This window comes from Littorina saxatilis, linkage group LG15, assembly GCF_037325665.1.
Source record: "Littorina saxatilis isolate snail1 linkage group LG15, US_GU_Lsax_2.0, whole genome shotgun sequence".
Classification (NCBI taxonomy): Eukaryota; Metazoa; Mollusca; class Gastropoda; order Littorinimorpha; family Littorinidae; genus Littorina; species Littorina saxatilis.
In genome coordinates this window covers 11,444,378-11,455,055 of record NC_090259.1, presented here as the reverse complement: position 1 = coordinate 11,455,055, position 10,678 = coordinate 11,444,378, and the positions used below count along the sequence as shown (strand labels likewise).

General features: G+C 43.1%; 1 long non-coding RNA gene across 1 annotated transcript in view; it reads right to left on the bottom strand.

Annotated features, from left to right (window-relative positions):
- Positions 1-10,678, bottom strand: part of LOC138948550 (uncharacterized) — a 338,312-nt gene that overhangs the window by 202,997 nt on the left and 124,637 nt on the right. The gene's annotated exons all lie outside the window — the stretch shown is intronic.

The window sequence follows — 10,678 nt, the reverse complement described above, 5'->3', positions numbered from 1 at the left end:
GATGAGGTTGTGTCCGGGGTCTCTCTGAATAAGCCCACCAAATTTGAAGCAGATCCATCGAGAACTTTGGCCGTGCATCGCGTACAGACAGACAGACACAAGTCGTATATATATATAGATGTGTGCAGACAGACAGCTAGCTAGACAGAAAGATGGACACAAAATGCACACGCACTCACACACCAAAACACACACACTCACTCACACACACACACACACACACACACACAGAAACAAGTAAACCAACACACACCATCACACACACACACTCACACACACACACACACACACACACACACACACACACACACACACACACACACACACACACACACACACACACACACATACACACACAATAAGCTCGTAAATGAAGAAAAATCGTTGAATACAAGTTAGGTTTATTTGGCTTGTTTTACCAAGACAATGTGTCAGCACAGTGACGTTATATACATACATTCAAATAAAAGCGATAAAATGTGTGTGTGTGTGTGTGTGTGTGTGTGTGTGTGTGTGTGTGTTTTCGTGCGTGTGTGTGTGTGTGTGTGTGTGTTCGTGCGTGCGTGCGTGCGTGCGTGCGTATGTGCGTGCGTGCGTATGTGCGTGTGTGTGTGTGTTTGTGTGTGAGAGAGAGAGAGTGTGAGTGTGTGCCTATATGCCTGTTTAGTGTCTGTTACACGACACTTGAGATTGCCACAAGTTCTCAAACGTCGTATAGTTGTGTTCTTTTATTCTACGTCGCCCGTCTTCGCAGCAGCAGAAAACAACTCGTCAAATTGAGTTCGAGGATTTATTTAGCATTCCATACATATACAACTGCACATCGTAGCAGAACTCAAAGTAGAAGCTTTTTACAAATTGCGCTGGCCTATATGGTAAATACTCAATCTCGAGAATATTCCAGACCGAACATGATACAACTAAAATTAGATGAACTGCGCATGGACTAGAATAGTGACGTTCTCTGTGACGTACATCAAAAGCGCCGACGCAATTAATCCGAGCGAACGCCACGAACCCACGACTCAAAACAACGTGGTAAACAACTTGTTTTGACAGGACTAGAAAGTTCACCTGCATTCTCGTCCAAACATAAATATTGTGTTTACAAAATATAATATCGGTACTTTCCCACAAAGTACAAATAAGTCAACTAGGCCTACATGCAACACACAAAACTGAACCAAAGTTCAGCAACGGCAGCGTTTCCTAACATTCCCTGTTTCCGAGTGTGTGTATGTGTCTGTCGATCGTGTTGCTATAACTGTGAGATTGAATGTTATCGGTATCGGTCTGTTTGTCCGGTCATAGGCTTGTCTGTTCGTCTGTCTTTCCGTGTCTGCGCTTGCGTGTGTGTTGCAAATTCACAAATACTGGCCTTCAAATGTAATTCATAAAACACAGGCGAAAAAAGTTAAGCACAGGACCACATTTGCAGTTAGAAGGCTTTCAATATCTCTTAGGATTAGGAAAGTGAGATAGTGTAATTTCTTAGACCAACCGTTTCAGCTAACTGGAGATAATAGAAAGAACATGCATGTTATCTGATGATCTTGTCGGGGGAAAAAAATCATCAACAGCGGGTATACTGCTGGAGAGGGGTTCACTAGTCCGAGGGTTCACTAGTCCGAGGATTCACTAGTCCGAGGGTCCACTAGTCCGAGGGTTCACTAGTCCGAGGGTCCACTAGTCCGAGGGTTCACTAGTCCGAGGGTTCACTATTGACGCTTGAACAAAGGATATTTAATTTGATTTGTTTTTATTTTGTGGGTGTATGTGTGCGTGGATGTGCGTGTGCGTGCGTGCGTGTGTTTTTCACTACTGTGGGAACCAAATCGAAGAATATTCTCATAAAAACACTGAGTTGTTTTCATTCAAAAAGATAATGTGGTGTTTTATATTTGACTGAAGAAATCTCAGACTATTTCCCCCAAGAAACTTAGTTATTTATATTTTGACTGAAGAAAGGATATTAAATTTATCAGGATACCGCCCCGACTGGACAATTACGTGATCGAACTGCCTACGGTTTTTAGTCATATTATGTAGCACCTCGGGTTTCCTTTTGCCCGTGAGGGTCAATTAGTTATCCCACCGACCTGAATTATGGAGAGGATCGAGCCTGGGTTGTACTACAGCCTCACACATAATTTCATTGAAATCGGTTCTCAAACATCGGATATCTATTTGCGGACAGACACACACACACACACACACACACACACACACACACACACACACACACACACATACAGACAGACACACACACAGAGACAGACAGACACAGTGAAACCTATATACCGCCTTTTAAGGGGCGGTATAATAACTGAAAAATCAAGCGTCTATAGTGAACCCTCGGACTAGTGAACCCTCGGACTAGTGAACCCTCGGACTAGTGGGACGTTCCCAAATGACATTCTAAAACGAGGTATCAAAATACAATTCAGGTAATTAAATTTGAACATTTAATATCAATATTTCCTAGTACGTCGACCTAGCGGTCATCGAAGTGGACGGACAACGAAATGAGAATAAGATAATGAACAAACAAAAAAATCAAATACTTACGCGACTCATCCTCGCTATATGGAATATAAATCAAGACAAAAATCAACCACTGCTCTTGTTCTATGAACAGTCAAGAAAATGATAGTTTCATTTCTTATTGGCTGGAACTCGACTCCACTGCGACCATGAAATTTGACTACGATCAACCACGATCGACACTACCATAATTGTGGTCATCAAAGCCTGGACGGCCTAACACTGCTCATGTCTAACACTCCCCTATAACTCAGGTGAATCAACAAATAATTTAGCTTCGGGCATTGTTTCTTCCAACTCGAGATGTAGAAAGTCATACATAAGACCAAGTACTTTGTCTATGATTTAACGTTCATATAAGTAACCTTTTTGTTCAGATTTTACTTTAATGTACAATGTATTTTTAATGTTAGCAATGCGCCCTGACATTGCCATTTGGTGGTTAATAGCACTATACAAACGTGTAATCATCATCATCATCATCATCATCATACATCATCATCATCATCATCATCATCATCATCATACATCATCATCATACATCATCATCATCATCATACATCATCATCATACATCATCATACATCATCATCATCATCATCATACATCATCATCATCATCATCATCATCATACATCATCAGCAGCAGCAGCAGCATTTTTAGCATTTTTATTACAATTTGTATTACAATTGTTATTACCATTATCATAATCATTATTTACATATTATTCTTCACAGCAAGGACAGTATTCTTTCAACAATCAACGCAGCCGACATCAGCTACATCCTTTGGCTGTACATGTGGAATATGGTGATGTGACCCCAAGAGAAGGTCTGGACGGATTTCTTTCTTTCTTTATTTGGTGTTTAACGTCGTTTTCAACCGTTCAAGGTTATATCGCGACGGAGGGAAGGGGGGGGTGGGTGATGGGATAGAGCCACTTGTTAATTGTTTCTTGTTCACAAAAGCACTAATCAAAAATTTGCTCCAGGGGCCGGCTTGCAACGTAGTACAATATATTACCTTACTGGGAGAATGCAAGTTCCCAGTACAAAGGACTTAACATTTCTTACATACTGCTTGACTAAAATCTTTACAAACATTGACTATATTATATACAAGAAACACTTAACAAGGGTAAAAGGAGAAACAGAATCCGTTAGTAGCCTCTTACGACATGCTCGGGAGCATCGGGTAAATTCTTTCTCGTCCCAACCAGAGATACTGTAGCAAGGCTACAGATCTCTGTCCCAACCAATATGGGACTCCCCCTAACCCGCGGGGGGCGTCTGGACGGATATGTGAGGAATTACAAAATAGTCTTCAAAGTAAACAAGTTCAACTCCATCCTGTAATAAACAAGAAATTCCTCCGAGGTAGGAAAAACACCCCCGTCCTTACCATTCTCACTGCCAGCAACTGAGAAGGTTATTTCCCTTTGACCATTAATATGTCCCTCTATAAGTCCTTGTAGAATCTTAATCCACCAATAACTCCCTAACCGTGTGTTTGACTGGTCCCAATTTTTGTAAGGACCGTTTCAGGAATGTATAGAACCTGTTCACCAAGTTTGGTGACGATCGGTCCGTTCATTCTTGAGATCTATATGCGAACACAAACACACACACAAACAAACAAACACATCGACCGAATCCTATACACACGGGGGTGTAAAGTACCGCTCAAGATCTCAGATCTGGCCAGGCGTGGAAATGAAGAAGCCTCAACTTAATTTGGCAAAACCGACCGCGCGAAGTCTACTTCACGAAGCTGGCTGCAAGAAGCTTTGGCACTGAATGATTTGCGGTAATAAGATTTTGCGAAGTTTTCGCGAAGTCGACTTCGGGATCAATTAAAGAAGGCCTTAAGACCATTCATCCACTTGGTCACATACCAACACGCAACACCCTGACTGCTTGCTGTTGTCAGTTAGACTTTTTTTTTGAAAGAATCAATTTCTTTTGCAAAAAAACTACTGGAGGCTTTTACGAAATTAATTCATCAACAAAATCCCAGTAGGAACAACAACAACCAGGGAACAACTCAATTAGGGTATGGGCTCATATCAGCTGGTCCTACGTTGTACGTGTATTACGTCGCTACATACATTATGCAATCACTGAGACAAGGGTTTCAACTTCTAACATGCAGTAAGTGACTGATTGGATTACTTTTACAAAGACTGTCTATCAAACAGACCAATTTTCACCTTCGGTTTCATGATCTTATTTTGTATTCACCTTTTCTTTAAATGCACATTCCTGTTCCTGAAAACAATTCGACTCACCATCTCAGAACTGGGGGTCCTGATTTGGCCTGTTATGGTCCGCTGGACCCGAAAAGCAACAGCAAATGAATAAATAAATAAATAAATAAATAAATCTCAGCTCTGGCCAGACTGTTACTTGGGATAAGACCATATCCCCACTTCACTTGGACACATACCAACAATGACTACTTGCTGTGGTGATTTGAAATGTGTTAATGAATTAATTCCTTGAAAAAAATACTGGTGGCTTTTACGACATGATTTCGTTCATAAATTCCCACTGCGCACAGTTAGCGCCCAGGCTGTTCATTTTGTGTATGTTACTGAGAAGAGGGATAGTCGTATCCCATGTGAAAGTGTGGCCAGGTCTGTTCATTGTGTGTATGTTACTGAGAAGAGGGATAGTCGTATCCCATGTGAAAGTGTGGCCAGGTCTGTTCATTGTGTGTATGTTACTGGGAAGAGGGATAGTCGTATCCCATGTGAAAGTGTGGCCAGGTCTGTGTATGTTACTGAGAAGAGGGATAGTCGTATCCCATGTGAAAGTGTGGCCAGGTCTGTGTATGTTACTGAGAAGAGGGATAGTCGTATCCCATGTGAAAGTGTGGCCAGGTCTGTGTATGTTACTGAGAAGAGGGATAGTCGTATCCCATGTGAAAGTGTGGCCAGGTCTGTGTATGTTACTGAGAAGAGGGATAGTCGTATCCCATGTGAAAGTGTGGCCAGGTCTGTGTATGTTACTGAGAAGAGGGATAGTCGTATCCCATGTGAAAGTGTGGCCAGGTCTGTGTATGTTACTGAGAAGAGGGATAGTCGTATCCCATGTGAAAGTGTGGCCAGGTCTGTGTATGTTACTGAGAAGAGGGATAGTCGTATCCCATGTGAAAGTGTGGCCAGGTCTGTGTATGTTACTGAGAAGAGGGATAGTCGTATCCCATGTGAAAGTGTGGCCAGGTCTGTGTATGTTACTGAGAAGAGGGATAGTCGTATCCCATGTGAAAGTGTGGCCAGGTCTGTGTATGTTACTGAGAAGAGGGATAGTCGTATCCCATGTGAAAGTGTGGCTAGGTCTGTGTATGTTACTGAGAAGAGGGATAGTCGTATCCCATGTGAAAGTGTGGCCAGGTCTGTGTATGTTACTGAGAAGAGGGATAGTCGTATCCCATGTGAAAGTGTGGCCAGGTCTGTGTATGTTACTGAGAAGAGGGATAGTCGTATCCCATGTGAAAGTGTGGCCAGGTCTGTGTATGTTACTGAGAAGAGGGATAGTCGTATCCCATGTGAAAGTGTGGCCAGGTCTGTGTATGTTACTGAGAAGAGGGATAGTCGTATCCCATGTGAAAGTGTGGCCAGGTCTGTGTATGTTACTGAGAAGAGGGATAGTCGTATCCCATGTGAAAGTGTGGCCAGGTCTGTGTATGTTACTGAGAAGAGGGATAGTCGTATCCCATGTGAAAGTGTGGCCAGGTCTGTGTATGTTACTGAGAAGAGGGATAGTCGTATCCCATGTGAAAGTGTGGCCAGGTCTGTGTATGTTACTGAGAAGAGGGATAGTCGTATCCCATGTGAAAGTGTGGCCAGGCTGTTCATTGTGTGTATGTTACTGAGAAGAGGGATAGTCGTATCCCATGTGAAAGTGTGGCCAGGCTGTTCATTGTGTGTATGTTACTGAGAAGAGGGATAGTCGTATCCCATGTGAAAGTGTGGCCAGGTCTGTGTATGTTACTGAGAAGAGGGATAGTCGTATCCCATGTGAAAGTGTGGCCAGGCTGTTCATTGTGTGTATGTTACTGAGAAGAGGGATAGTCGTATCCCATGTGAAAGTGTGGCCAGGCTGTTCATTGTGTGTATGTTACTGAGAAGAGGGATAGTCGTATCCCATGTGAAAGTGTGGCCAGGCTGTTCATTGTGTGTATGTTACTGAGAAGAGGGATAGTCGTATCCCATGTGAAAGTGTGGCCAGGCTGTTCATTGTGTGTATGTTACTGAGAAGAGGGATAGTCGTATCCCATGTGAAAGTGTGGCCAGGCTGTTCATTGTGTGTATGTTACTGAGAAGAGGGATAGTCGTATCCCATGTGAAAGTGTGGCCAGGTCTGTGTATGTTACTGAGAAGAGGGATAGTCGTATCCCATGTGAAAGTGTGGCCAGGTCTGTGTATGTTACTGAGAAGAGGGATAGTCGTATCCCATGTGAAAGTGTGGCCAGGTCTGTGTATGTTACTGAGAAGAGGGATAGTCGTATCCCATGTGAAAGTGTGGCTAGGTCTGTGTATGTTACTGAGAAGAGGGATAGTCGTATCCCATGTGAAAGTGTGGCTAGGTCTGTGTATGTTACTGAGAAGAGGGATAGTCGTATCCCATGTGAAAGTGTGGCCAGGTCTGTGTATGTTACTGAGAAGAGGGATAGTCGTATCCCATGTGAAAGTGTGGCTAGGTCTGTGTATGTTACTGAGAAGAGGGATAGTCGTATCCCATGTGAAAGTGTGGCCAGGTCTGTGTATGTTACTGAGAAGAGGGATAGTCGTATCCCATGTGAAAGTGTGGCCAGGTCTGTGTATGTTACTGAGAAGAGGGATAGTCGTATCCCATGTGAAAGTGTGGCCAGGTCTGTGTATGTTACTGAGAAGAGGGATAGTCGTATCCCATGTGAAAGTGTGGCTAGGTCTGTGTATGTTACTGAGAAGAGGGATAGTCGTATCCCATGTGAAAGCGTGCCTAGGCTGTTCATTGTGTGTATGTTACTGAGAAGAGGGATAGTCGTATCCCATGTGAAAGTGTGGCCAGGCTGTTCATTGTGTGTATGTTACTGAGAAGAGGGATAGTCGTATCCCATGTGAAAGTGTGGCCAGGTCTGTGTATGTTACTGAGAAGAGGGATAGTCGTATCCCATGTGAAAGTGTGGCCAGGCTGTTCATTGTGTGTATGTTACTGAGAAGAGGGATAGTCGTATCCCATGTGAAAGTGTGGCCAGGCTGTTCATTGTGTGTATGTTACTGAGAAGAGGGATAGTCGTATCCCATGTGAAAGTGTGGCCAGGCTGTTCATTGTGTGTATGTTACTGAGAAGAGGGATAGTCGTATCCCATGTGAAAGTGTGGCCAGGCTGTTCATTGTGTGTATGTTACTGAGAAGAGGGATAGTCGTATCCCATGTGAAAGTGTGGCCAGGCTGTTCATTGTGTGTATGTTACTGAGAAGAGGGATAGTCGTATCCCATGTGAAAGTGTGGCCAGGCTGTTCATTGTGTGTATGTTACTGAGAAGAGGGATAGTCGTATCCCATGTGAAAGTGTGGCCAGGCTGTTCATTGTGTGTATGTTACTGAGAAGAGGGATAGTCGTATCCCATGTGAAAGTGTGGCCAGGCTGTTCATTGTGTGTATGTTACTGAGAAGAGGGATAGTCGTATCCCATGTGAAAGTGTGGCCAGGCTGTTCATTGTGTGTATGTTACTGAGAAGAGGGATAGTCGTATCCCATGTGAAAGTGTGCCCAGGCTGTTCATTGTGTATATGTTACTGAGAAGAGGGATAGTCGTATCCCATGTGAAAGTGTGGCTAGGTCTGTTCATTGTGTGTATGTTACTGAGAAGAGGGATAGTCGTATCCCATGTGAAAGTGTGGCCAGGTCTGTTCATTTTGTGTATGTTACTGAGAAGAGGGATAGTCGTATCCCATGTGAAAGTGTGGCCAGGTCTGTGAGCGTAACTGTTTACACGAGAAAAGGAGTGTCTTTAAAGCCATATGTACTCGATGACTATACACGCTAATTGCTTTACCAACAGCTGGAGACATGCTAAATTAAGTTCCCTGCAAAATATTGTGGTCTAGGACCCCTTCAATGTTGAGATATGTTAATTTTCATTTTGATCTGGATCGTCCTATTTATAGATTTGGCAACACATGCGCTGTTGACGCAAGGGAGAGAACTCCGTGTCGTTGTTGACATCCTCACTTTTTCAGAGGCTAGAACAAGCTGAAATGCACGTAAATGGTCCGCGCATGACGACATATCGTCATTATATGGTCATATGGTGCGTTTGACATCGATTGTGGGCAAACTATACTTTGTAAACAAGGGAGTAAGTTAGTAAGCCTTTAAGTTTAACACTTATATTGTCGGTAGTGTCGTTTCGCCCTAAAAACACCAACTCATCGAACGCTATACCAATGTTCGACGCAAAAGTTCACCTGTCCGGGCGGGCTGGATTTTCAGGTCAACGGTTTCATGAAAGGTACCTGTATTGACACATTGATAGTGCGTTGTTTCGTTCAATTCGGTGACGGTCAGCTGAGGTTAATATGCCATGGCCTATCTTCCGTCCCAACAATCAGCTGGGGTTGGTCTACACACAACTCGTTCAATATCGCGCCGTATTGTTCTCTTTGAAGGTCAGATAACAGTGATAACAGTGTTGTGTGTTTACAAATTGAGTGGGGGGGGGGGGGGTGTGAAGGTGAGAACGATTTTCATTCTTTGTTGATGGTGTTGTTGTTGACATTTTGATTTTAGATTGTTCTAGTCATTTAATGTTATTGTAATATCTCTGTGAGATCTACACAGTGAGAATTCGAATGGGGCTGTGTCTTTAAGCGAAGTCAGAATGCGTGTATCTTTAAGTTAACTCCGGATGTGTATCTTTAAGCTAAGTCCGGATGTTTGCATCCTGTCTTTTGCAACAACTGTGACTGTGACGTACTTTCCTACTAAACCCATTATCTGGTGATAAGCGAAGGTTTTGGGAAGTTGATCAGTTAATTTAGGAGCAATGTTAGAGAATAGTGTACACATTTCAAGGAAACTGTTAAAAGGGAAAGATCCTTAGCAGTTTAATTAAACGGAAGCACAATCGTTGTAAAAAGCGATACTTTTTTCTTTTGACTTTTCCAGTGGGTCAACCTCATTTTCATGTTCGTAAATGGTGGATTGGTTACGAAAGTAGTTAATTGTGAAGACTATTCTTGATATCTGCCTGATTTGCGTCGATTAGCCGGAGAACAGCTAGGGCAAAACAAATAAATATTATCATTAGGGTCATTCTCAGATCCCTGACCCAATTCAAGAAAGAGGTACAATCATGAGTATCCATAAAATCGATCGGCGGGGGGGGGGGGGGGTTAAGGGGGGGGGTTAAGGGGGGGGGGGCGGGGGTGCCAGAGGGTAAAAAGGAACAGAGGGGAAGTAGAGATAGTACTAGAGGTGAAAAAAGGGGAAAGGCTAGTTTTAGTTGAGTTTTGCAGCCGGTAGTAATCAAATCCATCCACACAAAAGTAAAACGTGACGGTCGAGTTTATTTCTAAGGTGTAGCCCGGCTTTTCACCGAGTCTCCGCCGAGTCAGTGTAGTCAGTCACGGTACTCATTGTCAAAAGTAGCTGGCTGAAAGCCGGGGTCCCCGGTACTTCTGGCACTGGTGTAATTAAAAGTGGCCGGCTGTGTCAACGAGACTGACAATCAATATTATTCGCACTTCGCTAGTTTCACTGAAAATAACTTCCAAGGGGAGCGGACACTATACCGGTGCCTTCAAGTTTCTGAAGCCAGACGACTTTTTAGCGGCCACAGTAAACTGACGTAAGACAACAACAAAAATAGGTGTGGTTAAGGTAACATAGCCAAACAAAAAAGGGTAGGAAGGTAGGCAATCACTTTTTTTTCTAATGTATACAAATTAAACCTACTTGACAGGGAAATAAGTGTGCGACTATGGATAGGCCCTATTCTTTCAGTTTGAACAACTTGTTTTGAACTGCATGACGACTCGAGCGCTTTCGCTTTCATTGCGTTTTCTGCACTCGTTTTCTTGTTTTTATTTTTTGTTTTGTTTTGACAAATGTAATAAAAAGTTATAGGGTCGGCCCCTAAAAATAGG